Below are 24,824 nucleotides of genomic sequence, written 5' to 3'. Positions count from 1 at the left end.
CCACCTGCCTCCCCTTTCTTGACGTCTCCATTTCCATCTCTGGCACCAGTATCCAGATGGACATTTACGATAAACCCATAGACTCCCATAACTACCTGGACTATACCTCCTCCCACCCAGTATCCTGCAAGAACTCCATCCTGTTCTCCCAATTCCTCCACCTCCGCTGCATCTGCTCGGATGAGGAGATATTCCAATCCCAAGCTCCCAGGTGGCCACATATTTTGAACAACGTGCTTTTCCCCCCTGTGTCATCCAGACAGCCTTCCACCGCACCACCTCCATTCCCCGTTCCACTGCTCTAATCCCCTCCCTCCCAATGCAATAAAGACAGAGAACCCCTTGTCCTCACCTACCACCCCACCAGTCTCCACATCCAATGCATCATCCTTAAACACTTCTGCCAACTCCAACTAGAACCCACTACCAAGGACACCTTCCTCTCCCCACCCCTCTCTGCCTTCCACAAGGACCGTTCCCTTCGACAGTGCTTGGTTTGCACCACTCTCTCCACCAATCCCCCTGAACTCTATAGGTACCTTCCCCTGCAACCTGAAAAGATGCAAAACCTGCCAGTACACCACCACCCTCACCTCTATCCAGGGCCCCAAACAGTCCCTCCAGGTGAGACAGAAGTTCACCTGCCTCTCCTCCCACCTTGTTTACTGCATCAGGTGCTCTTGATAGGGTCTTCTCTACATCGGGGAGACCAAATGTAAACTTAGGGACCTCCCAGGCACTGCCCATTTTAATTCCCCTTCCCACTCCCTTTCCAACATGACCATCCTTGGCCTCCTCCATTGTCAAAACCAACCAAACTGCAAGTTGGAGGAACACCTCATCTTCCGCCTGGGCAGCCTACAGCCCGGAGGGCTCAACATTGAGATCTCTAATTTCAAATAACCTCCCTTCCTTTCCCCTGACTCCCTTCCCAGCCCCTCCCCCTCCCTTCCACTCCTCCCAGCCACCCACCAGATTCATTCCTGTCATTGACCAACCAGGTCACCCCATCTGCCCGTCTTCACCTATCCCCACTTCACCACCCTGCCCCTGCATTGCCTTTATCTGCAGCTCCCCTAACACCCACCCCCAGCCCTGAAGAAGGGTTATACCTGAAATGTTGACTTCCCCACCTCCTGATGCTGCCTGGCTTGCTGTGTTCTTCCAGCCTCCTGGTTGTCTACCATCACTCTAACCTGGCTGACATACTCTGTTCAGTTTGGATCCTGTGGCTTGGTAATCATAAGCATGCCTGGCAACAGTCTCCATCTCAAGAGCTATTTCAAGAGCACTAGCAGATATGAGTCTCTCTTCTACCAAAATCTCTTCAATATTCATGTTCCTTTCAAACCACAAACAAAATTATCCTCTTTGTGGATAATCAAGAAACTTATCAGAATCACATGCTTCTGACAGTTTCCATAACTCTACTGTGAAGTTTGAAACACTTTCACATTCCTTTGGCTAAAGTTGAACAATTTCTAGGATCTAAAGAGTTTTTGGGCGTATGTATTCATTGACAGGGTTACCATGTGTACATTTTTCAGGGGCAATCCAGAGATGTGAAAATGTGCCCCCAGATAATGGAATTCATTCTAGAATGTGTACTGTAACTATTATCAGCCATGCAGGTTCAAATCACTACCAGGTTATACTGCTCTCCTGCAGTCAGTGAATAAAGTAGGTTGGTGCTAAGTGGCAGGGAGCTTCCATTAGTGGAAGGAATATCAAAACTGATGTGCTCATCAAAGGACTTCAACTCAGGCTAAGGTCCACCTAACTCACCTATCAACCTATCAATTTGGATTTTCTTCTCCAAATCTACCAACTCCCAGTGAAATGATCATTCCTTATTTATTATTATTTAGAAACTTGAGTTCTAATTTGGAAAGTAACTTTAAGTTTGATTTGTATTTCTGTATCAGTTGTGTGAGGAGAGGAAGGTCTTCATTTCATTGGGATATCCGGAAATATGTTTACATGCATTTAAATTAGGCTTTTTTAAAAAAAAAAACTGTTGGAATGCATAGTACAATGTTTTTGAAAACGAAGAGTAAAAGAGAGAAAAGAAATGGACGGTTACCTGGCCACAAGATGACCGACAATGTAGTGAGATAGAGACTGAAACAGTTTCCTTTCAGAAAGAGATTCTTTTAGTTAGAGAGAATCTCTCACAAGCTCGTTGAGTGTGCAAATTCTTTCAGACAGAAGTAAGCGCCATTCAGACAGGAAAAGTTTAAAAGAACAGATGTGCAGTTTTAGTAGTTTCCAATCCAGCCAGGTTATGGGAAAAGAGTGACTAAGGGAAAGCCCCAGAAACAGAAGGCTCTCAAAGAGGGGTTTAAGGAATCCGTGTGAAGAAAGAAATAAGCATTTGCAGTTTGCTTAAAATGTAGATGATTTACTCGTGATGGAGGAGAAAAAAAAAAAACAGTTTTGTTTAAGAACAGTTTTGGATACAAAAAAGAACCCAGAATGAAGTCAGATACCCACAACTTTCCTGCCTCCATCCAAGTTCTATTTGGGACAATCCATGCATGATCTTTCCGTAACTCACCCTTCACTCAAGGCTACTGTGGACAATTAGCACCACTTAAGGGCTTATTCCTGCCTGGTCTGCAATTTTCTCAGTTCCAAACAGGACAAGTGGAAGGTGACCTGTGCAACAGATAAACCTGTGTGGGCTGTCTGTCAGTTGGACGGCTATTTCCCTCAATCTGGCTCTAATTTATGAATGTTCAAAGAATGAATATGGGTTGTGGGAGTGGGTATTGGTATGCTGAAAGCTCCAGCCTTTCCTTGCCTCGGATCTCGTTGGATCCTCTCTCTCGGTGATTCCAACTCCCGTCCCTTGAGAAAACCCCTTCACAGGACAACACTTAACCTTTATAGTGTAGTATTGGCAGCAATGGCAGCAACCATTGCCTCTTCCTGCTGCTACTAATTCTGGAACTGCCGCCATCTTATTGGCTGGCAGCTCTAGGCAGCATGGGATCCTCAACTGAGAGAAAGGCCTGAGGCGTCCACTTAGTGCCTTATGGGCACAAGGTCCAGCAGGTCTTCCTTCAAGGAGTAAATGTGGGCATCTTGACGCTTTTTCAGGGCAGCATTTGAAAGACCTGTCTAACAAAAAGGATTCTACCCAATATGTGGCAACTGAACAAGGCCTGTGTGTGCACAGGATTGGTTTAAATAAAACGTAGTCTGCCATTCCTCTGTCTTTTTGTCAGAAGTCACTCGACACCAGGGTTATAGTCCAACAAGTTTATTTGAATCACAGGTTTTCAGAGCATTGCTCCTTCATCAGATGAAGTGAACCTGATGAGGGGATAGTTCTCCAAAAGCTGTGATTTCAAATAAACCAATTGGACTAAAACCTGGTGTCGTGTGACTTCTGACTTTGTCCATCCCAGTCCAACACTGACACCCCCACATTATGTCTTTTTGGGGCAACATGTATTTTCAGCCGCACCTGAGCAATTGGATTCTTGATCAGTATTATCATAGAGGTCCAGCATAAACAGCAAAATTACATTCATACACCATTCTTTTTTTGGGAACCTAATGCAATTCATTTCTTGCCTGAGCCTAATCAATATCTTCTAATTTTCCCAGTTATTGGCAATAAGGCAAGCCCCAACTAACCAGCAAATGGCAAATCTTTTTTTAAACAAATGACTGCCCTTTCATCTCAAAACTGTAACGCCTAAATAAATAAAGTTGGTGTGGTCAGTACTTTTATTGACTGAGCTAATGCCTAAATAAATAATCAAGTTGATGTGGTCACGACTTTCATTGACAGAGTTCTAGAATATTTCATCAAAGAAGAACAGTATGGACGAGAAACGTTAAAGTGTAATTGCACATACTTCCAGCAAGGGTTTTCTTGTATTTAGTATACAATATGCCAATACCATACATATCACAAAGTTATTCTCATCTTGAATAGCGTATAATATATTGCAGAAACGTGAGTTTTTCAAGGTAGGGGAAGTTTAGTATATGAAGCAGAAGATGCGGTATGGCCACGGAGAGAGTACAGAGCAATGGGATTAATTTGAAATTGTTATCAAAGATTCAACCAGGAGGCCCAGGTTCAAATCCCAACTGCTCCAGAGGTGTGTAATAACATTTCTGAATAGTTTGCTTAGAAAATGTTTTTTAAAAACCAAAGATTCAATCTTAAGATTTGTCCCATTATCACTTGTATTCCATTCATGCCCTGCAAAATAGTAAAACAGCACAATTTACCGAAACAGATTTATTTTCACATTCCCAACAGTATCATGTACTCTTCAGACACAAATAGGCATCCCATTCCAGTTTCACTCAAAATAAGCAAATGTAATTGGTGCACAGCTATCCTGTCCTTCCTTCAGAGTACAATCTCCCATTTATAAGTGCAGCAATTGATCTATGCAGAATATTCATATTCAGTGGTATAAGTGATCAATACTAAGGGTAGGAAACCACTGACATACTGTTGAGCTGGTAATTTAATACCATTTGCTGTATGAACTGGAGCCAACAACTATCTATTTAAATGCTGTGCACAAATACATCATTTTGATTGTCCTTATTCAAAATGAAAGCTGTCTCTACTGAGGCTGTATTTTAAACAGAGGTTACAGCAGAATCCTATGAAGGTCTGGGAGCAGGGAAGTAGGCGGACAGAAACATTTAATTGGGTGTGTAGTGAGGCCAAAAGTCAGCTTCCTGATGGTGGAATGAAACTCTTTTTAACACATTTACATGTCATGCACACTCATTAAAAGGCAACCTCTACAGAATAAAATATACCTTTCTAACTAAGCCTTTAGCAAACAAGAAACATGTCTTCAGACTTGCAACTGCTTAAACTCTGCAGAGTTTGCACATTCTCCCCATGTTTGTGTGGGCTTCGTCCAGGTACTCCAGTTTCTTCCCTCAGTCCAAAGATGTACAGATTACATGGATTAACAATGCTAAATTGCCCATAGTGTCCAGGGATGTGCAGGTTAGGTGGATTAGCCATGAGAAATACAGGGTTAAAGGGACTGGGTGGGATGCTTTTCAGAGACTTGGTGTGGCCTCAATGGGCAAAATCCCCTGCTTCCACACTGTAGGAATTCTATGATTCTATGAACACGATGCAGTAGGCACAGTAGTTTTGCTGGTGGATTTGGACTGAATAGACTTGCTTTTCCCTCAGTGGGAAGCTTGTCAACTACTATAGAGAAGGAACTGATTGTTGAATTGGGTGGAAGAAATCAAAGGTTCCAGGAAATGACTGTCCAGAGAAAGACAGAGAGAGAAAGAGAGTGGAAGAGGGCAATGGTGGTGTTGATGGCTGATGAACTCTCACAGGATACAGAGAGAGGAATCTGGACTATGCAGGAATAGTCAGTGTTGAAATCATGAGAGTTGAGGAAGACAGAAATAAAGTCAAGGATGACAGACAGTCATAGACACAAGTCGGGGGTGATGGCAGGTAGTTCCATTTGACAGAAAGAAGTTCAAATACTAATGGTGATTGGTCAAGAGTAATGGCATTGGATGCAGTGTTGTCAAAGGTCAATAGAAGGGTGATGGAAAAAGGGTCAAGATTGATAGAAGGAAGGTGAAAGATGATTGATAGAGGGTGCACGGTGATGGTTTCCAGAGCCATGTGTAAATGTCCACAGAAATGGTTGTGACAATAAAAAATAAGAGCCGTCTGCAGTGAACTTCAAAGATAAAGTTGACAACAGTAGGGTCGGTGTGGCCAATACTGAGTATGGGATTCCTTTGGGGAGAAAGTGAGGACTGCAGATGCTGGAGATCAGAGCTGAAAATGTGTTGCTGGAAAAGGGAAAGGGCTGATGCCCGAAACGTCGATTCTCCCGTTCCTTGGATACTGCCTGACCTGCTGCGCTTTTCCAGCAACACATTTTCAGCTATGGGACTCCTTTGTCAAAAGTGCACGGGATGCTGCGGGGACAAAGGGTGAGAAAGGATAAATTGTGCTGCCCTCTCTTGTGGCCTCCTGCTCTTGCTAGACAGCCAAGAGGAGAACTTGTTGGGAGGCACTGTTGAACCATGAGAGCTTGAAAGAGCTAGCCAATTCATCCCAGTCCTCAACTCTTCCCTGGGCCCTTGCCTGTTCTTTTTCCCCAAGTTTGCCTGAAATTTCCTTACTGTTGAATCTGCTACCACCACCCTTTTAGACAGTGCATACTCATTATAAGGACTCTGCATAAAAAAAACTCATCTCCACTCTGGTTCTTTTGCCAATTATGTTAAATGGATGCCCTGTAGTTGCTGAAATAACAATAAGGAATGCTGGAGAAACTCTGCAGGTCTGACAGCATCTGTGAAGAGAGAAACGGAGTTAATGTTTCAACTCCCAAGACCCTTCTTTAGAACTGAAAAGGGCTGGGAAGTGACAGTTTTTAAGTTGCTGTCAAGGAGGGAGAACGAGACTATACTCTATTTGTCGGTTACTTTGAGAAATAGCTTTTCCATGTTTACTCTGTCAAAGCCCCTCATCATTCTGATGGCATCTATTTCATTTCCATTTCCATTTAATTCACTCTAGTCTAAGATGAGCAACGCCAGCCTCTCTAAGTCTCTCCACTTTACTCAAGTTCAGCAGTCCTGGTGCCATCCTGGTAAATCTCCTCTGCCCCATCTTTACCACCTTCAAGTGTGGTGCCCAGAACTGGATACAGTATTCCAGCTGAGGCTTTTCCAATGATTTATGCATGGGTGACCATCACATGCTTGATATTATTTATGACTCAATTTATAAAGGGATCACCCCATATTCTTTGTTAAGCATTTATCAACTTGCCTTGCTTTGTTCACAATTGTGTACATGCATCCCCAGTCCTCCTGTTCCTGCAACCCTTTTAAAATTGTAACGTACAAAAGTAAAGTCACCATAGTCCTACTGGACCATAGAGCTGCTCTCTCATTAGAGAGAGATGATTGGTGGTGATATAACCTGAGGGTCACTACATGTCAGGTGGAGGGAGAGTTTGGGGAAAGTTCTTCATAGTAACTTAACCGCTGTGGGAATTGAACCTACACCATTGGCACTACTCTGCATTACAAACCAACCATCTGAGTTAACCGACCCCATAATAGTTTACACTGACTCTCCACATTATTTCACACACAATATATCACTGCAGACTAAATTTAATTTTTCAAGTGTCAATCTATCTCGATCTTCCTGAAGTATGTTAGTATCCTCCTCACAGTTTTATTGCATTCTCAAGTGGTGTGTTATTTGCTAACTCTGTAATTGTGGCTTATTTACACAAGTTGAAGTCGTTCCTAAATGTCAAAAGAGAGGTTGTCCCAGAGTACATCCCGGACTGCCAGAGGACATCATTCTTCTGACTGAACCATAACTTCAGTGTGAATTTCTACTTTCTGCCTATTAGATAATTTTACATCCAAGTGATAATCCCATGAATTCTAATAACAAAATGGTACCATGTATCAGTAAATTTAAAAAAGTTATCAGCACCAAAGCCATCATGCAGGAAAACTCAGAATCTGTTACTTCAGAACTAAATCGAAAAAAGTTTCAGAATGAAGTTTCAGCTGAATCCAGGATTGTTAACTACTAAAAATAATTGGAATAAAAATGATTGCAAAAATACAAAACTCACAATAGAAATCCTCCTGCTTGGAATGCAACCATAGTGGTCAAATATAGGAAAATTGTTACCCATGACTGAAACATTAGTCAGGACTTTCTCTCTCTAAGGTGAGAGGAAGGGCACATAATTGGATGAATAGCACCCCACCCTCAACAGTTAGATTCAGGGGCCATGGGTTATATTCCTGATGAATCGCCAAGTTACACCTCAGTTAATCAATTAGTGACCAATGAGGGGGCTCAGCACCAGTTAACATCTGCCTTCGCAGCTGGAAAATAAAGTTGGAAATCAGGGCAACTTGCCTGCCCACCTGGATGTGGGGGCACTGCATTTGTCTGTCTTTGGATGATTCAGGGCACGGTTGAGGGCAGGAAGTGACTACTGCCCTTCCATGACTCGAGAAACCCCATCCCATGATCCTATAAAAATAATCCACTCACATCCATGCCATTACTGTCCTTCATAGCTGGACGTCCTCACACCATCAGGCACTAGAAGCTGCCATCTTCTGATTGGCCATTAGTTGCTAATGGGGCGGGATGTCAATGTTGAAGTTTGTGATACTCGAGGAGGTCTTTCTGTCAGTTTTGATGTGGAATTTGGGAGCTTGATCCAGGGGTTTTGTTTGATGGCCTCCATGGCTATTCCCACCATTTCTAACTCAACAGTGTCTGAAGCTCGTCTACACCAATAATAATCCTGAAACAATATCAGAAATTGGGGGGAAAACTCAGCAGGTCTAGCAGCATCTATTCAGAGAGAGAGCAGAGTTAACATTTTGGGTCTAGTCACCCCCCTTCAGAATGGAAAATTCTGAAAGTTTTGGCCTGAGGCTCTTCAATTGCATTAAATGAGCTTCTGTTCCCATTCCCATTCCCACACAGTCACAAAACAGCTGCTGGACAAAATGGGAAGTATTTTAGCAATGCTGCTGTCCAGCCTTTTGTTGGCTGCCCATCTCTATTTACTCCCACTTTAGGACTGCAAAATCTAGCCTTAATATCAGTCCTGATTAATTGAAAGCTTCTGACTGAACACGGAATTGGGAAAAAATCAAAAGGGAGGTCAGAATTAAAGAGCAGTGACTGCCAGCTTGCCTTTTAGACAGGAGCTGATGCTGTTTTACAGTTAAAAATACTGATCTGAAATTTGCTCTCTCTCATGAGGGTGCAGCCCTATGGTCCAGTCGGACTATGGTGACTCCTTTTATAGGCTACAATTTTAAAAGTGTTGCAGGAACAGAGGACTGGGAATGCTTGTACACAATTGTTGAAAGGAGCAAGACAAGTTGATAAATGTTCAAGAAAATAAATGGGGCAATCCCTTTATAAATATAGTCATCATAAATAATATCAAGATCACTTCTTCCTGGTAATAAAACAAAGATTCATATTCAGAATTTGCTTCTGAAATTACATGTACATACTTAATCATGTGCAGTTGGCCTACAATGGTGGAGCTCCAGTATTGTTATCACATATCAAAGATCAGAAATTGATCCAAGCTAGAAGCACATAAAAGTGCAAAAGAATATTTGGAACAAGTGACATGTTAGCTGGAATTTTTGGTACTAGCCAGTTGAGGGGAATGTGAATGCAAAACATGTGTCTCCGTTCAGACAGAGATAAATTCACAAAGTTGCACGAATCATTCATGTTTGCAATGCTCTTTGCATTTTATGTTCTCAGTGCTCCATATGGTTGCACTGAGCACTATATAAGACGATTGAGCAGTTCTACCAGACTTGGCATTATTTTCTCTAAGCATCATTAGTCAGGAGGATCCTTCAGTTATGAAGTATATTTATTGGCACATTACCAGAAAGAAATTTTGAAAAAAATGAATTATAGATGGAACATTTGCCATTTTATAAGGTCCTGTGCGCCTTTCCATTTTTTGTTAGCTACTCTGCTCTTCAGATTTCACTTCAGTCTCTGAGCAATACAACAAGCAGCTGACCTGTTCTTAAACTTCTGTCAATATTACTATCAATGCAGCATAAGAGAACAATCCAGCATCACCCCCATGGATTTTTAAAAGCATGTTTTAACATTTCAAAATTGCCAGCATGGAATCTCCTGGCAGAAAACAACTAGACGATTATTTTGATATGTCATCTATTTTATGAAATGAATTACTTTGTACAAATAAACTAGTGTAGTGGGGGAAGGTAGATAAGAGAGAACAATTACATATTTTATGTCTCCAATGTTTATTCTTAGCTTTATTCTAAGGAGGTTGATAGGAGGTGCAAATTCAACTGATAAATGTCATTGACTCTATGTCTGTCACTTATGGGAATACCCCTTTAGCAACCCTGTTGGGAACTAATTAAATTCATTGGCACATACTGTTGCTATGGAGATGAAACGTAAGTCTTCATCATCAATGATGTGTCTGGATAATATAACAGCAACATTTGTTGGCAGTTTATCCCAGAGGCATGATGATTAAGTCATGCACTTTATATTATTTTGTTCTAAGACTTGAGTCCAAGCACTCCCAATTTGTAAACCAGCTTGCCAAAAATGTCAGGAGATTTTGTCTCTTTGCATAGTATAATTCAAGATGCCTAAAATAAAAAATAATGTTAAAAAACTGTGGTTATTGTACTCTTACCGCCTCAATTCGGTACAAGTGTTTTATAGTCTTCAATAACTTCCCTTCATCTTTAGCAAAGACTGAAGCATTTATTATGACAGTTTGCTGTTTCAGAATTAATTGAACTGACTCACCTGTGTCTTTGGCTAAAGGAGAATGTGCAAATGCAGACAATTTAACCTAGAGGAAAAAAATTAAAATAATGGTTCAAGAATTCTGTGCGTAGAAGACCGAAACTGGGCACAAACATCTGATGACAAAATGCACCTGCAAGAAGAATGACCCAACATTCAATCAATGCATTTTAAGATATCCCTGAGAGTGGCTGCCTAAAGCAGATACTAAACCATCTATACCTGCAAATGAGTGAATTTATGCTAGTTTTAGATCCATTCAGAAATATTGAATACTAATAAACAATGACAGCAAGGGGATATTTGTAATCTCTAAGGGCAATTGGGTTATAGGTGGATGAAAATATAAATACTTTTCAATTTTGAACATTATGTTAGCCCACCTTCAACCCTCACACACGTTGAACCAAAGGCAGATCAGACCTCTTCAAGAATCTGCTTTTGAAAGAAATTTCTATCATTGATGCCAAGACTCCTGGTCCTTGGGATTCCTGACAGTGAGAAGGAGGAAGGAGTTACTAGATCCATGAGACAAGAATCTCTGTGGTATTGATTTGTCATTAAGGTGGTAAAAACAATGACTGCAGATGCTGAAAACCAAATACTGGATTAGTGGTGCTGGAAGAGCACAGCAGTTCAGGCAGCATCTAACGAGCAGCGAAATCAACGTTTCGGGCAAAAGCCCTTCATCAGGAATAAGGCAGTGAGCCTGAAGCGTGGAGAGATAAGCTAGAGGAGGGTGGGGGTAGGGAGAAAGTAGCACAGAGTACAATGGGTGAGTGGGGGAGGAGATGAAGGTGATAGGTCAAGGAGGAGAGGGTGGAGTGGATAGGTGGAAAAGAAGATAGGCAGGTCGGACAAGTCCCCAGGGCATCAATGTGGACTTCAACAGTTTCCTCATTTCCCCTTCCCCCACCTCATCCTAGTTTCAAACTTCCAGCTCAGTAACTGTCTCCTTGATTTGTCATTACCCCAGAATCACAAAACTGAACACGTGATTGGACATCTATATTTCTGATTTTCTTCTCGCTGCCTCAACATAATAACAAATTCAACTCCCATTCCCCACAATGTCTGGTCAGAAACATTCTCTGATAATGATTCACGTTACCCCCATAACACCAGACATTGCTATGATTTTTTTCACCAGCTATATTCCCACCCAACAGACAGACAGCTAGGAATTCAAAAATTGTCTTGTGTGTCCTTTCTGCAGTATATCCTGGAAAACCACATACCTGGGTTTGCCATCCAAAATTTCACCCAAAGTCTAAATTATTTGTTCATACATTTGAAATTAATTTCTGTTGTGCCAGAAGTTCCGTCATGCTATCCTAACTCCATGCTCACAAAAGCCGTATCGCTCCCTGCACCCAACTAGGACTTGACAGGGAGGCAAATGGCCAGATATTCATTTCATTCATGTTCATAAGGCCCAGTTATAAGCTGACTTTGAGCGACACCCATTTATGCAGACCTAGTGAAATTCCCTGGTGAGCAACTGAGTAGCTTCTACATACGAACAGCTGTCATGTCTGGCACTTGAAGATTAGAAGGAAAGCTTCCTGCAGCTTTTTGATATCTCCCAAACATTATGCTGCCTGTAAACAGGATTTCTGCATTGCAAGAATAAATTACAAAGCACATTATATCTTAAGAACTGGAGACATTTTATTGATTGAGTGATCCATTTCAAATCATGCAGAAACATTATTTTCACAACAGTTAGCATCATTTATTCTTAAGAATCCTTTAAGATGGTATATTGGCTTTGACACGTTTTTTGAATTAGGATGAATATAAATCCTGCACATATTAAAAAGGATATTATGGGTGGAATTTTCCCATTCCTGAGTGATGTTTGTAATGACAAGTGAGAAAATGCAGCGAGAATGAAAAATCTGATTCTTGACATTGAGAAAAGAATTCCAAATTTTCCCCTGAAGATCTCAATAATGAAATTGGAATCTAGTTGGGAAGCAGTGACTACCTTATTTCCATGAATTCTCACCTTATATCCCAACTTGCCTCATTTCTATGCAGCTTGTCATTTTCCCCTCTTCTCCTGAGATTAGATGGTGACAATTCCCAGTTCAAATGTTAAAGCGGTTACCTGGTGGCACAGCTAACTGCTCCTTCACCAATATTTCCTTTGTACATTGAAGCAACATCAACAAACCACCAGCCTCAGCACTTTATCATGATTGCTCTGGGATCAGCTGACCGTCTACTTCACCCCTTCAGGTCTTCACTTTGGAACTCAACACCACTGTTGACTTGTGTACTGCTGTCACATCACTTTGTGCACAGGTACATACAACCATCACATGATTTATACAAGATACACCTTATAGTTCTAGCTTTATTTCTTAGGGCAGTCTCACTTTGCGCTTTTTTAGAGTCTGCCAACCTCTGTATCACATAGTCTTTGCCCAGAGAACAAGAAGGTTTAATATATGTAGATGATGAGAGATTTTGAGTGGAAACACTCCGTGCAACAATGGTGTTAGTGCTTTATGACCTTTCCTGAAGTTTGTGTGCAGTCACAGGGTTAAAGTTAGTCTGAGGTAGCAGGGAGAAGATCGCAGTATCTTTGCAGAATGTAGATGATCATTGACAATTTTCCTCTAATTCTGTTCTATCCAACTGGAGGCAGCACTGATCCATGTCCAGACTGGCTTCATATGGTAACTTGATCTCTTGTGGTGGTCCACAAAGTAAGGAATGATTCTTCATTAAATAGGCCCTTCTACCAGGGCCTCGAGGTGAGAAATGGGCTGCCAGCTTCCATTTCTGAGACATCTTAGTTCCTTTGACCACACTCTGGGAGGTAATTCCTGCCTTGCAGCATCTGTACTGGTGTGAGATAGTCCCTGCCGCAGCATCTGTACTGGTGGGAGGTAGTTCCTGCCTTGCACTGTACTGGTGTGCATTAGGTTTTGAAAATGGCATCAGTGTGCCGTACATCAAAGGGCCTTAGCAGGTGCAGGAACTTTGCCTTGCCCGACACATGATTGCATGAGAAGGATGCTAAAACAGGCCAGATTCATAATTAATAAGGCGAGTAGAAGGAGATACCATGAGAAAATTCAAAGAAACATAGCAACATAGAAGTTTGGAGCAGTCATAGGCCATTTGAACCTTTGAACCTGTTCCACCATTTAGTATGAGAATGACTGATCACTGAGCTCAGAACCTTAAATCCCATCCTCCCCTTATATCCCTAGATCCCTTTAGCCACAAAAGCTACACCTTCTTCCTTCTTAAAAACATAATGTTTTGGCCTCAACCGCTTTGTATGGCAGTGAATTCCACAGCCTCCTCACTCTTTGGGTGAAGATATTTCTCCTCCTCTCAATCCTAAAATGTTTACCCCCTACCCTTAAACTATGACGTCTGTGGTGGGGATAACCATCATAGAAGCATCCTTCTTTCATCTAACCTGTCTAGTCCTGTTAGAACTTTGTAAGCTTCTATGAGATTCCACACCCCAGCCCAATTCCATTGAACTCCAGTGAATACAACCCTAACTGCCTCAATCTCTCATATGTCAGTTCTGCCATCCTAGGGTTCAATTTGATAAACCTTCACTGAACTCCTTCTACAGCAAGAACATCCTCCTTCAGAAAAAGGAGACCAGAACTGCACACAATATTTCAAGTATGGTTTCATCAATGCCCTATATAATTGCAGCAGGACATCCTGTTCCTATGCCAAGAAGCTCCCTAAAACTAACACGTAGCCGAAACAGATTGCAAATTTCATCCCTATGTGTCGCTAAAATGTTTCTTAAAATACTTTCCTAAATCTGGAGCAGGGAGGTGCAGATACATTCCTCCTGGGTCCATTGCTCCACTGTAGTGCCAGAAACTATTGCAGGCTGCTGACACGCACAGCTCCCCTCTCTGCCATGTGATGTCCACCAGAACCCTCCTCTATCTCCATCACTTTCTGCTCCCCTCTGCCTTCACTGAACTACAAGTTGCCTATTCTGATTACCAGTCAGATGCCAAGGCAAGCCCACCACACTCCTGCATATAAGTGAGACTTAAGGCCAGATTTGAATGGGCTGTGAGCACAAAGTCAGCATTGCCCCCAGTGAGTCCAAATCAGATCAGACTGGAGGTTGGTATATCTGGTAATTTACAAGCAGAAACACAACAGAACAAAAGTAATGATGAAAAATGTTGGATGATTGTGAAAGCCCAACTAAATAATTTATCATAGAGCCATGGAGATTTTACAGCATGGAAAGAGGTCAAATTGGTCATCAAACATCCATTTATACAGCACTTGATTCTTAACCTTGTGTGCTATGGCACTTCAAATGATCATCTAAATAGTTCTTAAATGACTTGAAGATTCCCAGCTTTACCACCCTTTAAGGCAATGAATTCCAGATATCCACAACCCTCTGGATGAAAAGATTTTTCCTCAACTTCCTTGTAATTCTCCTGCTCCTTACCTTAAACTGTTGATCTAATGGGCCTATTACAGTGTGACTCCAATCTTACACAACTTCATTGGTACTTAAACTCAAAACTTCCTCTAGATATTGCTGTCTCCTCCACCAACTTCATTGGAAACCTTCTCAACAAGCATAAATGGGATCATCACCAAATTATTGGTGGCAGAGCAGTAGAAACCCTGAAGAAATTCTCAATGACTTTTTCTGTTGAGCAAGCCACTCAAAAGCAAAAACAGTGGCTACCACCTTTCAGACAGTTAGAAATGAGCAATAATTGTAACTTGACTGATATCACCCCCATCTTGAAAACAGTATCAATGATCAATATCACTTTGCATTAATTCACTGCAAATGTAATTTTGCTGCATAGGTCACAGATTTGTTATGGTGTAGAAGGAAGCCATTCAACACATCAAGCCTGCGACAGTTCTGTTCCCTAATGCCAATCTCCTGCCTTCTCCCCATGTCCTTGCACACTGTTTCTAACCAAATATTCATCCCTCTGATGCCCTTTTGAATGCCCTCTTGAATGCTTCAGTTGAAGCTGGCTCCACCACATTACCAGGCACTGCAATCCAAACCCTACCTGCCAGCGTTCATTCTGTTTCATAGGAGGGAGATGTCAGAAGCAAAACTGGATCTTCAATCCATCAATATCAGAAATAATATCATCATGTAAAGATTGCACAGCATTACCCTGTCTCTCATGGACAAAATAGTGCAGTATCTGAAGTGTTAAAATATTGAGACACAAACAGAAGATTTGCTTATAGTACAACTAACCTGCTGTTAATCTGCCTGCCCTGTAGACGCATTTCTTTGCTAAATTTCCTCCTTTGTTTTTCAATTTTATTGATTTTATTTCCCTGCCTATTAACCGGTTAAGCAGATAGTCTGCCTCTCGGCTTCTGCCATTGAAAGTATCGTGTATGGCCTTCAGTAAGAACCTCTCCCAACTGCATAACTGAGATCAAAATCTTAAAACGTGGAGATTCACGGGCATGAACATGCATCATAACACACCATGACAGGGCAGGAGCAAGCTGACTTTTATTTTCCCGTTCAATGTGATTTGTTGAAGAACGTCAATGTTGCTGAAAATATCAAAGGCCAAGCATTGTACCATATTAGTAAAATAGTGAATTATTACATAGCTTGATCTGACAAATGTGCTTTGAATATCACAACAACTAAATTAATAGAGTACAGGAAAAGGTTATGTGATTCTGTATAAAATTAAACTGCATGTATGTATAATTAAGAATAGAGTTAAACAATTCTGACCAATTCCAAGACTATCAATTAAAAGCCAGAATTCGATGAGTCTGAACTTGGACATAATCTATGGTGGGTGGGTTGGGAGTGGGGGGAGGTGGTGGAGGTGGACATGGACACAGAGGACAGATCAATAGAAAAAGGAACCTTCATCCATAGTGGAGTTCAGGGCCAATTTTTAACTTTGCAAGGCCACTTAAGCTAATCCCAGATCAACTTCAGACATTCTGTCAACTACAAATTCATTTTTATTAAAGTAGCTGTCCTTTTGAAGTTTACATATTAAAGTTTGCTCTGAGAAGTATGGAGACTATTAAAATGGTCATCTAATAAAAATGGAGTGCTTGGGAAATTCACAAAAGACTTAACTGATAAAATCACAACTTTTGAAAAAATGCTTTAATGAATTTATATTTTGTTCCTCTTGGCTAGACTGTCTGCATTAGCTCTGGAAGTTGAAGGCATTGAATGGGAAGATGCATCAAACAAATAGCCACTTTAGTTCCTGCAGTAAATCAATTATCTCCTGACCTAGGACAAATTTCTGAGGCACCATTTCCAACTGCATCTGTGAAGAAAGATGGAGAGAGGGATGCTGAGTTGTGTGAGGGGAAGGTAGAAATTTTCTCAAGTTTAATTTGTAATGTTTTGTGGCATGAATGGAATCTTGCTAAAATTCTCTCCACAGATGCTGAGCTTTTCCAGCACTTTCAGTTTGTGTCTTGCTACAATTATCCTATGTTAATTTTCTTTGTGATCTTCTGCCACAAAAGGCATTTGAGGCCAAAACATTGAACATTTTCAAGAAAGAGATATAGATCCGAGGGCTGAAGAAATCAAAGGGTGTGTGGAGAAAGTGGGAAAGGGGTGCCAAGTTGGATAATCAGCCATGATCACACACAATGGTGGAGTAGGCTTGAAGAATCCTATTTTCTATGTTTCTTCCCCAGTATTGTTACAATAATTTTTCAGTTTAATTTCCTCCTATTCAGTTCAGAGTAATTCCAGCAAATCACAACCCATCATTCTATTTCAGATCTCCATTTTGAGGAGAAGAAGAATTCCCTTTTAGAAATAAATTATTTTTAGTTAGGAAATAATTAAAAATCTAGATGATAAGGTAAATCTAGATGATAAGGTAAAGGTCACATTGCGGTAATGTCACTGGAATAGCAATTAGAATCCCAGGCCATTGTTTAGGGGACATGGCACATGGTTTCAATAAAATTTGGAAATTACAAAAATGACCGTATAAGTGATGTATTAAAATCCATCCAGTTCACTTATATCCTTTAAGAAAGGCAGTCAAACATCCCTACCTGATTTGGCCTGAATGTGACTCCAGAACCACAGCAATGTAGTTTACTCTTAACTGCCCTCTGGACATTTAGAGATAGGCAATTAATTTCGGTATAGCTAGTGATGCCCACATCCTGAGCTCAAATATTTTAAAAATGTTTAAGGATTAATTGAAAAAAAAGCTTCTGTTTTAAATTTAGATTTTAAATCAATCTAAATGTGGTCTTGTATGCTGGACTGAAAGAAATGCAACCACTAGGATACAAAATTTAGAACTAAATTTTATTAAATTGCAAGCTTACCTTGCAAACTCACTCCATCTTCCATTTGCACTCATTCAAATAATATAGTAAATCTGATGTACTTGAAATTCTAACTTCAAAATAAAATCATTATACATAATGCAGAAAGAACTCAGTGGATGAAATGTTTAGTTTGAAGACATTTTATGATTTGACACAAAGCAGCAAAGCTATTGAGAGTGAAACTCTCTGGCAGCAGCAATTGTGTATCATGTAAATGGAGCTCTGGCTGAAGGAGCAAAGCACACAAAGGCAAGACATGGCAGAGTAGGGCATCCAGGCAGTCTCAGAGTGAACAAGCACTATCACAACATTTTTAGAGATGCAGGCTGGTCCAATCCTGTAAATGGATCAGAGATGTACCAAGAGGGATGGAGATGTGTATATGTCAGTCTGTTGACATGGACTGCTTGCAGCAGGTGCCCATGGAGAGTGCCCTGAGAAATTGGTGCTTGGTGTCCAACATGGAGACCATTTGAAGTAAGTAAGCCAGCTGAAGTCACAGGTACCTGCTCTGATTTCCATGTTGAGATTTCTTGATGTTTAGTTTGTTCGGTACTGCCAGATATTTCTCCAAAGTGCATTTTGCTCAGTTCCCCGTAAGATTCCACCCAGAATCTTATCAGAAATGAGCTAAGTGTCATCTTCAGCAATTTTCATGGAGGAGCTTCTCTCTGTTGGTCTAGCATGTTTTCTCATGCTGTCTTCCCAAACTCATCTAATTATCTATGTTTAAGCCACAATGGCACTACACTTGTTGTGTTTTCCCACTTGCCACAGGGAGACGTACTGGCCAGTACTGCTGAGACTGCCAGGGATTCCTGTACTGGTTCCATTTCTAAAGCCCAGCAATTTACCCAGTTAAAGCTTGGCAGTGCGTAGCTGCCTTGCACAGTTTGTCTTATTTGCCCTGGTGATATCAAGCAGAGACTATTTGGACCCTGCTTAACTGGTGGGGACCTGGACAACACTGGATAGGGGTTGAGTGCAGTCACTGCAAATGGAATGTGCCCTGAGATGGTGACTGATGGACGTCCAGAGGAGTGATCAACAAACTGGTGGATCCAGGTAACCATCTGACATGTACATGAGGAAGTTCTATCTGCCAAGTGGGGAGGATGGGAACAATGCATGCAAGTAGGTCTCTCGCTACTCACTTGTGAGACTCACTGTTCAATTCTTGATTAAAAATGAGTCCTTTGCTCTTAATGGTGAAAAGCTCCGTACTTCTAATCTAATGCAATATCCCCAACTTTCTCGCCAATGCCCACAACCTTCAATACCTGAGAAGATTCCACTCAGATTTTAAGAACATGAAATAGGAAGAGGAGTAGACCTTAAAACCCAATAACACTGCTTTGCCATTCAATAAATCATGATTAATTTCAGGTTTCAACTACACTTTCCTGTCCATTTCTCCAAATCCCCTTTGTTTCCTGAGAGACTAAGAATCCACCTATCCTAACTTTCAATATGATCCGCAATGGAGTATACACAACTCTTTTGGGCAGAGTTGAGAATATATGAGAAATCCCAAAAGGTCAGGAATACTGACTAATAGGGATGACGAATCAGGGAACGGTCACCACTATGAGTGGAATGGGCAGAATCTCTGAGGTGCTGCTTCACACATCACAGCCCAGGTCGCTCTCACATTTTTTGCTGATAGGTTCATAGTGAGCAGATCAGCAGCTCAGAGGAAAATCCAGTTTAAAAAGCCAGTTTTGTTTGGAGCTCTGTTTTGAAGTATACAAGACGAATCAGGTTAAATAAGTCATTCATAAATTTTACTGCGTTCTTTTCTGGAAGAAAAAATTCAGAGAAAAGCAGCCAGTGCTTGGATTTAGAGAAGGTGAAAGGATAGAAACTCAAGACAGCTGAAACCAATGGAGGTGACTGCAGGCCGGAGGCAGGAAACAAGGCTGATGTGGCTGGGGAAGGGTGATTAAGGCTACCCAGCCATAGTTGGGGAGGATTGAAGTTGCCAATCTGGTAGGGGGCAGAGAGCAAAGCTGCCCATCCATTGGGAGGAGAAATTGCCAGGCAGGAGAGAGTGAGGTTTGGGGCTTTTAGTGGATTGTGGGGGAGTGAGGCTACAAAGGGGAGAGAGGAGCTGCAAAAGGCTGGGAAAAGGGTCTACAAAGTGGGGATGAGGGAATGCAAAGAGTTGAGCTGAACTGTAAAAAGATGAAACGGACTACAAAATGAGGGGCTAGAGAGCTGCATTGGACGGCAAAGGGGCTGCAAAGAAGGGAGAGAAGTAGCGAAGGGAAGAGAGTTATTTTAAACCTTTCAACAGAGGAATTCTCAAATAACTGAGGACCAGGAAAACAGCTTGTAATACTGGGATCATAAATTATTTTCAAATGAATGTGGAGTCTCTTGTTAAAGCTGCAGAAGTTCAGGAGTTCCTATATTTAGAGGAAATACAGTGCACACAATTATCATGAACACTGTGTCAATCGAATAACTTAGAACTCAATAGTTTAATTTCAAAAAGATTTGCATTTGTGCATTATCACATCTCAAGGTGACTCAAAGATTGTCAGCTACTCGAAGTGCAGTTACTATATTAGAAACAAACACGTTTGATTCAACCACCTAGCTCTGACTTCACCAGCCTCTCAGTATGATAGAATGAACTGGCTCCACTTCTTTATTTCTCCCCCTCCTTCTTTATTGCAACAAGGTGAATTTCAAATGGATCAGTTCTCTTTTGGAGACCTTTCTACCAGATTCAACTGAACTTATGCTTTGAAACTGAACTAATTTAGTCAAACTTTCTTGAGTTAATAGAAAGAGTGAGTTTATTAATGAATATACACGAAAAAAAGTATTAACACAATGCACATACACACAGATCAGAAATAAGAGGGCGGCATGGTGGCACAGTGGTTAGCACTGCTGCCTCACAGCGCCAGAGACCCGGGTTCAATTCCCGCTTTAGGCGACGGACTGTGTGGAGTTTGCACGTTCTCCCCGTGTCTGCGTGGGTTTCCTCTGGGTGCTCCGGTTTCCTCCCACAGTCCAAAGATGTGCAGGTCAGGTGAATTGGCCATGCTAAATTGCCCGTAGTGTTAGGTAAGGGGTAAATGTAGGGGTATGGGTGGGTTGCGCTTTGGCGGGTCGGTGTGGACTTGTTGGGCCGAAGGGCCTGTTTCCACATTGTAAGTAATCTAATCTAATCTAATCTAAAAGAGGTGAGTCTAAAAAATGAAAGTAAGAGAACAGATATGCAGATCAGTGTCTGAATTGTTCATGAACATTAGGTGTTGCATTAAAGGTTAGCAGTTGTGTTGATGTTTGTAATTGAACATTTGCTATTATAATCTTTAGTTTTGCAGATTAGCTGAAATTCTGTAGTTCAGAATCTTTTCTACCAGGATTAAATTCAGGATAGGAAACAATCTTTTTGTTGGTGTGTTCCCCATCTCTTTGGCTGTTGGCTAGCTTACTTCTAGCACTCAAAATGAGAGAAGGTCATTACTTGCAACATAGAGGTGACTAGGGGTTGGATCTTCACAGCACACTAATGTGGAAACCCAGATTATGTCCATGAAAGAATGCAATCCCATTAGTACATTACAGCAGAGTTGAAACCAGCTTTTTGACCGCTGTCGTTGTGGATTCTTCAAAGGGAAAAACACACATATGCCAACAGTTTTTGACATAATCTGCAGGGGGAGGCTTGCCGTTCAGCAGGAGATCATCAGGCTCTTGTTATCTTTGTAGTCACAAGAGATCGCAATTCAGTCTATTTGAAGTTTCTTGGGCACCTTTTAAGTATTGTTTGTAATGATACCACTCTGAAATGTTGCTCCTGAATTTACGTCTGCAGTTAGCCTGTCACTATTGCAGTCCTCTTTAAAACAAAACACATTTTGGAGTTAAGGGTTCAAAACACCCATAGTACTTTAAGGCTCCAACCACCATTGTAACACTAATATATACCAGTTATCTTTAAATACTGTGGTGTCTAGGGAATCCATGCTATCTTGTGTGTTTAAGTTTAAGGGAACAGTTTAAGGTTATTGAGCATCACTGGTTCTCAGTGTGAGTTCCATTTGAACCAATCAGCTCCTGAGCTCATTGCAGTTTTGGTCCAATATGGATAACAGAGTGAAACTCGAGCAATGAGGTGAGATGACTGCCTTAGACATCAGGGCAGCATTTGACTGAGTATGACATCAAGGAGCCTTAGTAAAACTGAAGTCAGTGGAAATCAGTGGGATAATTCCCTGTGGTTGAAATCATGCTATCACAAAGTTACATGATGGTGGTGGTTGGGAGCTAATTATCTCAGTCCCAGGACATCAGTGTAGGAGTTCTTCAGGGTTAGCATGCTAGGCACAATTGACTCTGGGTGCTTCATCAATGACCTCCCTCCATCATAAAGTCACAAGCGATGATGTTCAATGATGATTGCATAATATTGATTCCAAATCTTGACTGCTCAAACACTGAAGCAGCTCAGGTCCAAATGCACAAGACCTGGACAATATCCAGGCTTAGGCTGATAAGTGGTAAGTAACATTTGTGCGACACAATTGTCAGGCAATGACCATCTCAAATAAGAGAGGTGTAACATCTTCCCTTCACATTCACTGGCATATTATCACTGAATCCCCTTCTGTCAATATCCTGGGGCTTACTTATGACCATGATCTGAACTGGACACTCCATCCACCACTTTCAACATTGCAGCAACTCACCACAATCCTTCAACAGCATGTTCCAAGCTGCAAGCTCTACCATCTAGAAGGATAAGAGCAGCATGGGAACATCACCAGCTGCAAGTTTCCCTTCAAGCCACTCCCCATCCTAACCAGTTGACATCCTGGTAGCTCAATATCACCATCCCAAGGGAGATTAGGAATGGGCAATAAATGATAGCCTAACCAGTGATGTCTACGTGCCACAAACTGATTCAGAAAAGGATGTTGGTAAGTTCTTCTAATTTTACTTCTGTGTGAATCCAAATATTACATATGTTAACACATATCCAGAAGGTAATTTTAAAGAATTTAGTGCGGAAAAAAGAGCCACTGAAAACCAAAAGTAGCCCCCCACCAAAATCATTAAGTACATATTGAGAAAATCCAAAGAGATGCTTCAAAAGGAACCCTCAAAGAAAAATTGACACACCTCTGAGTGAGAGAATTCCAAAGATTGACAAGCATGTGAGTGAAGAAATTTCTCCTCCTCAGTCCTGTTCATAGTTTACAAATGTGGGAAGAAACTATTTATAGCGCACATAATTTGCCTGTCTGTTTGGTTTACTGCTGAAAATGTGTTGCTAGAAAAGCGCAGCAGGTCAGGCAGCATCCAAGGAACAGGAGAATCGACGTTTCGGGCATCAGCCCTTCTTCAGCCCTGTTTGGTTTACTGGCTAGTTTTATTTTGGCAAGCTTTCTGAGGCTGTTAACTTTACCTTTAAATCAGCTGTCATATCCTTTAGCTATATCACATAATATTGATATTCTCTGCTACCTCTTTTCAGGCGGTATATTGTTCTCCAGTTGGTATGGTATGATGAGTTCCCAAAAGGTCTGTCTTTAATTGCTGCACTTCTTGCACAAGCACCTTCAAAGCCATTATTTTTGAGCTTTCTTTCCAACAGCAAATTGAGCCACCTTCTTCAATAGCAACTGCAACATTTAAGAGTTCCAGCTTCATGATATTTCCCACTTCTGCTGACAGATGCCTCCAACCACCCCAATCTGAGTCATGATCTTACCAGCTTTTTACAATACAAAGCTAATTTTGAGAAATTTCTAGATTCATTGGTGCAAAACGTACTTCAGTGACTCAACCGGAAAATTGTCCTAATAAAGTAATAAAATATGGAGAAATCTCCATGCTTCCCTGATGCATTGTATTAGAATCCATCACGTTGTCTATTGCTACTGTGCTTCTTCTATAGTGTTAGAGCTGTGAGAAGATTCATCTTAAGAATTGTATATGTTTTTAAAGGAAAGAAAGAGAGAAAGAAATTGTGTTCATTTTCATATGGTTATGGCATTATAAGAAAATTGTTATCACACAACTGATAGCAAGATACTGGGAGTATATTTGCTGTATATAAATTATATCTCATTGGTAATATGATTTTGTTTTGAGTCCAACTTGAAAAGTTGTCTGCCTTTCCATTTGTATTGTTCAGTGATTTATTCATAGCTGATTCTTAGTCTCTACCTTGCATCATAGAGTAAGGGTGACTTATTTGTTCTTGGAACATGACCATCACAGGTATGCCAACATTTATTACCCATTTCTAATTGCGCTTCAGTGGGTCATGGTGAGCAGCTTTCATGAACTGCTACAGTCCTTGCAGCTCAAGACACCCACATGGCTACTAGGGAAGATGTTCCAGGTTTTTGGTACAGTGGCAGTGAAAGAGCGATTATCTCGTTCCACATCAGGCTTTGAGATGAACTTGCAAGTGGTGGTGTTCCTGTACATCTGCTGCCTTTGTCCCTTTAGGTGACTGGGTAAATCTGTTGGAAGATGCTATCAAATGAGCCTTGCTGAGTTTCTGCAGTATATCTTGTATCTGGAAAGGAACAATTGCCTTCAAACACAGAGTTGCAACCCAGAAAAGACATTCAGCATGCCTGCGATCATTTTAATTCAGCTATTCAGTTTAATCCTATTCACTGGCTTTTCCACATTTCCTTTTATATTATTTTTTGTATACTTATCCAATTACCTGGTAAATAGAGTCATAGAGATGTACAGCATGGAAACAGACACTTCGGTCCAACCCGTCCATGCCGACCAGATATCCCAACCCAATCTAGTCCCACCTGCCAGCACCCAGCCCATTTCCCTCCAAACCCTTCCTATTCATATACCCATCCAAATGCCTCTTAAATGTTGCAATTGTACCAGCCTCCACCATTTCCTCTGGCAGCTCATTCCATACACGAAACACCCTCTGTGTGAAAAAGTTGCCCCTTAGGTCTCGTTTATATCTTTCCCCCTCACCCTAAACCTATGCCCTCTAGTTCTGGACTCCCCTACCCTAGGGAAAAGACTTTGTCTATTTATCCTATCCATGTCCCTCATAATTTTGTAAACATCCATAAAGTCACCCCTCAGCCTCCAACACTCC

General features: G+C 41.3%; 1 protein-coding gene and 1 long non-coding RNA gene across 4 annotated transcripts in view; one reads left to right on the top strand and one right to left on the bottom strand.

Moving 5' to 3' along the window:
* Positions 1–10,414, bottom strand: part of LOC140463032 (uncharacterized) — a 41,780-nt gene extending 31,366 nt beyond the window's left edge. The window contains exon 1 of the long non-coding RNA XR_011954580.1: positions 10,367–10,414. This is a non-coding gene — a long non-coding RNA (uncharacterized lncRNA). The remainder of the gene's footprint in view (positions 1–10,366) is intronic.
* The window catches only part of kcnb1 (potassium voltage-gated channel, Shab-related subfamily, member 1), a 368,666-nt gene that overhangs the window by 250,383 nt on the left and 93,459 nt on the right, over positions 1–24,824 (top strand). The window lies entirely within an intron of this gene.

Source organism: Chiloscyllium punctatum, chromosome 37 (assembly GCF_047496795.1).
Source record: "Chiloscyllium punctatum isolate Juve2018m chromosome 37, sChiPun1.3, whole genome shotgun sequence".
Lineage (NCBI taxonomy): Eukaryota > Metazoa > Chordata > Chondrichthyes > Orectolobiformes > Hemiscylliidae > Chiloscyllium > Chiloscyllium punctatum.
This window is presented reverse-complemented; position numbering and strand designations above follow the sequence as displayed.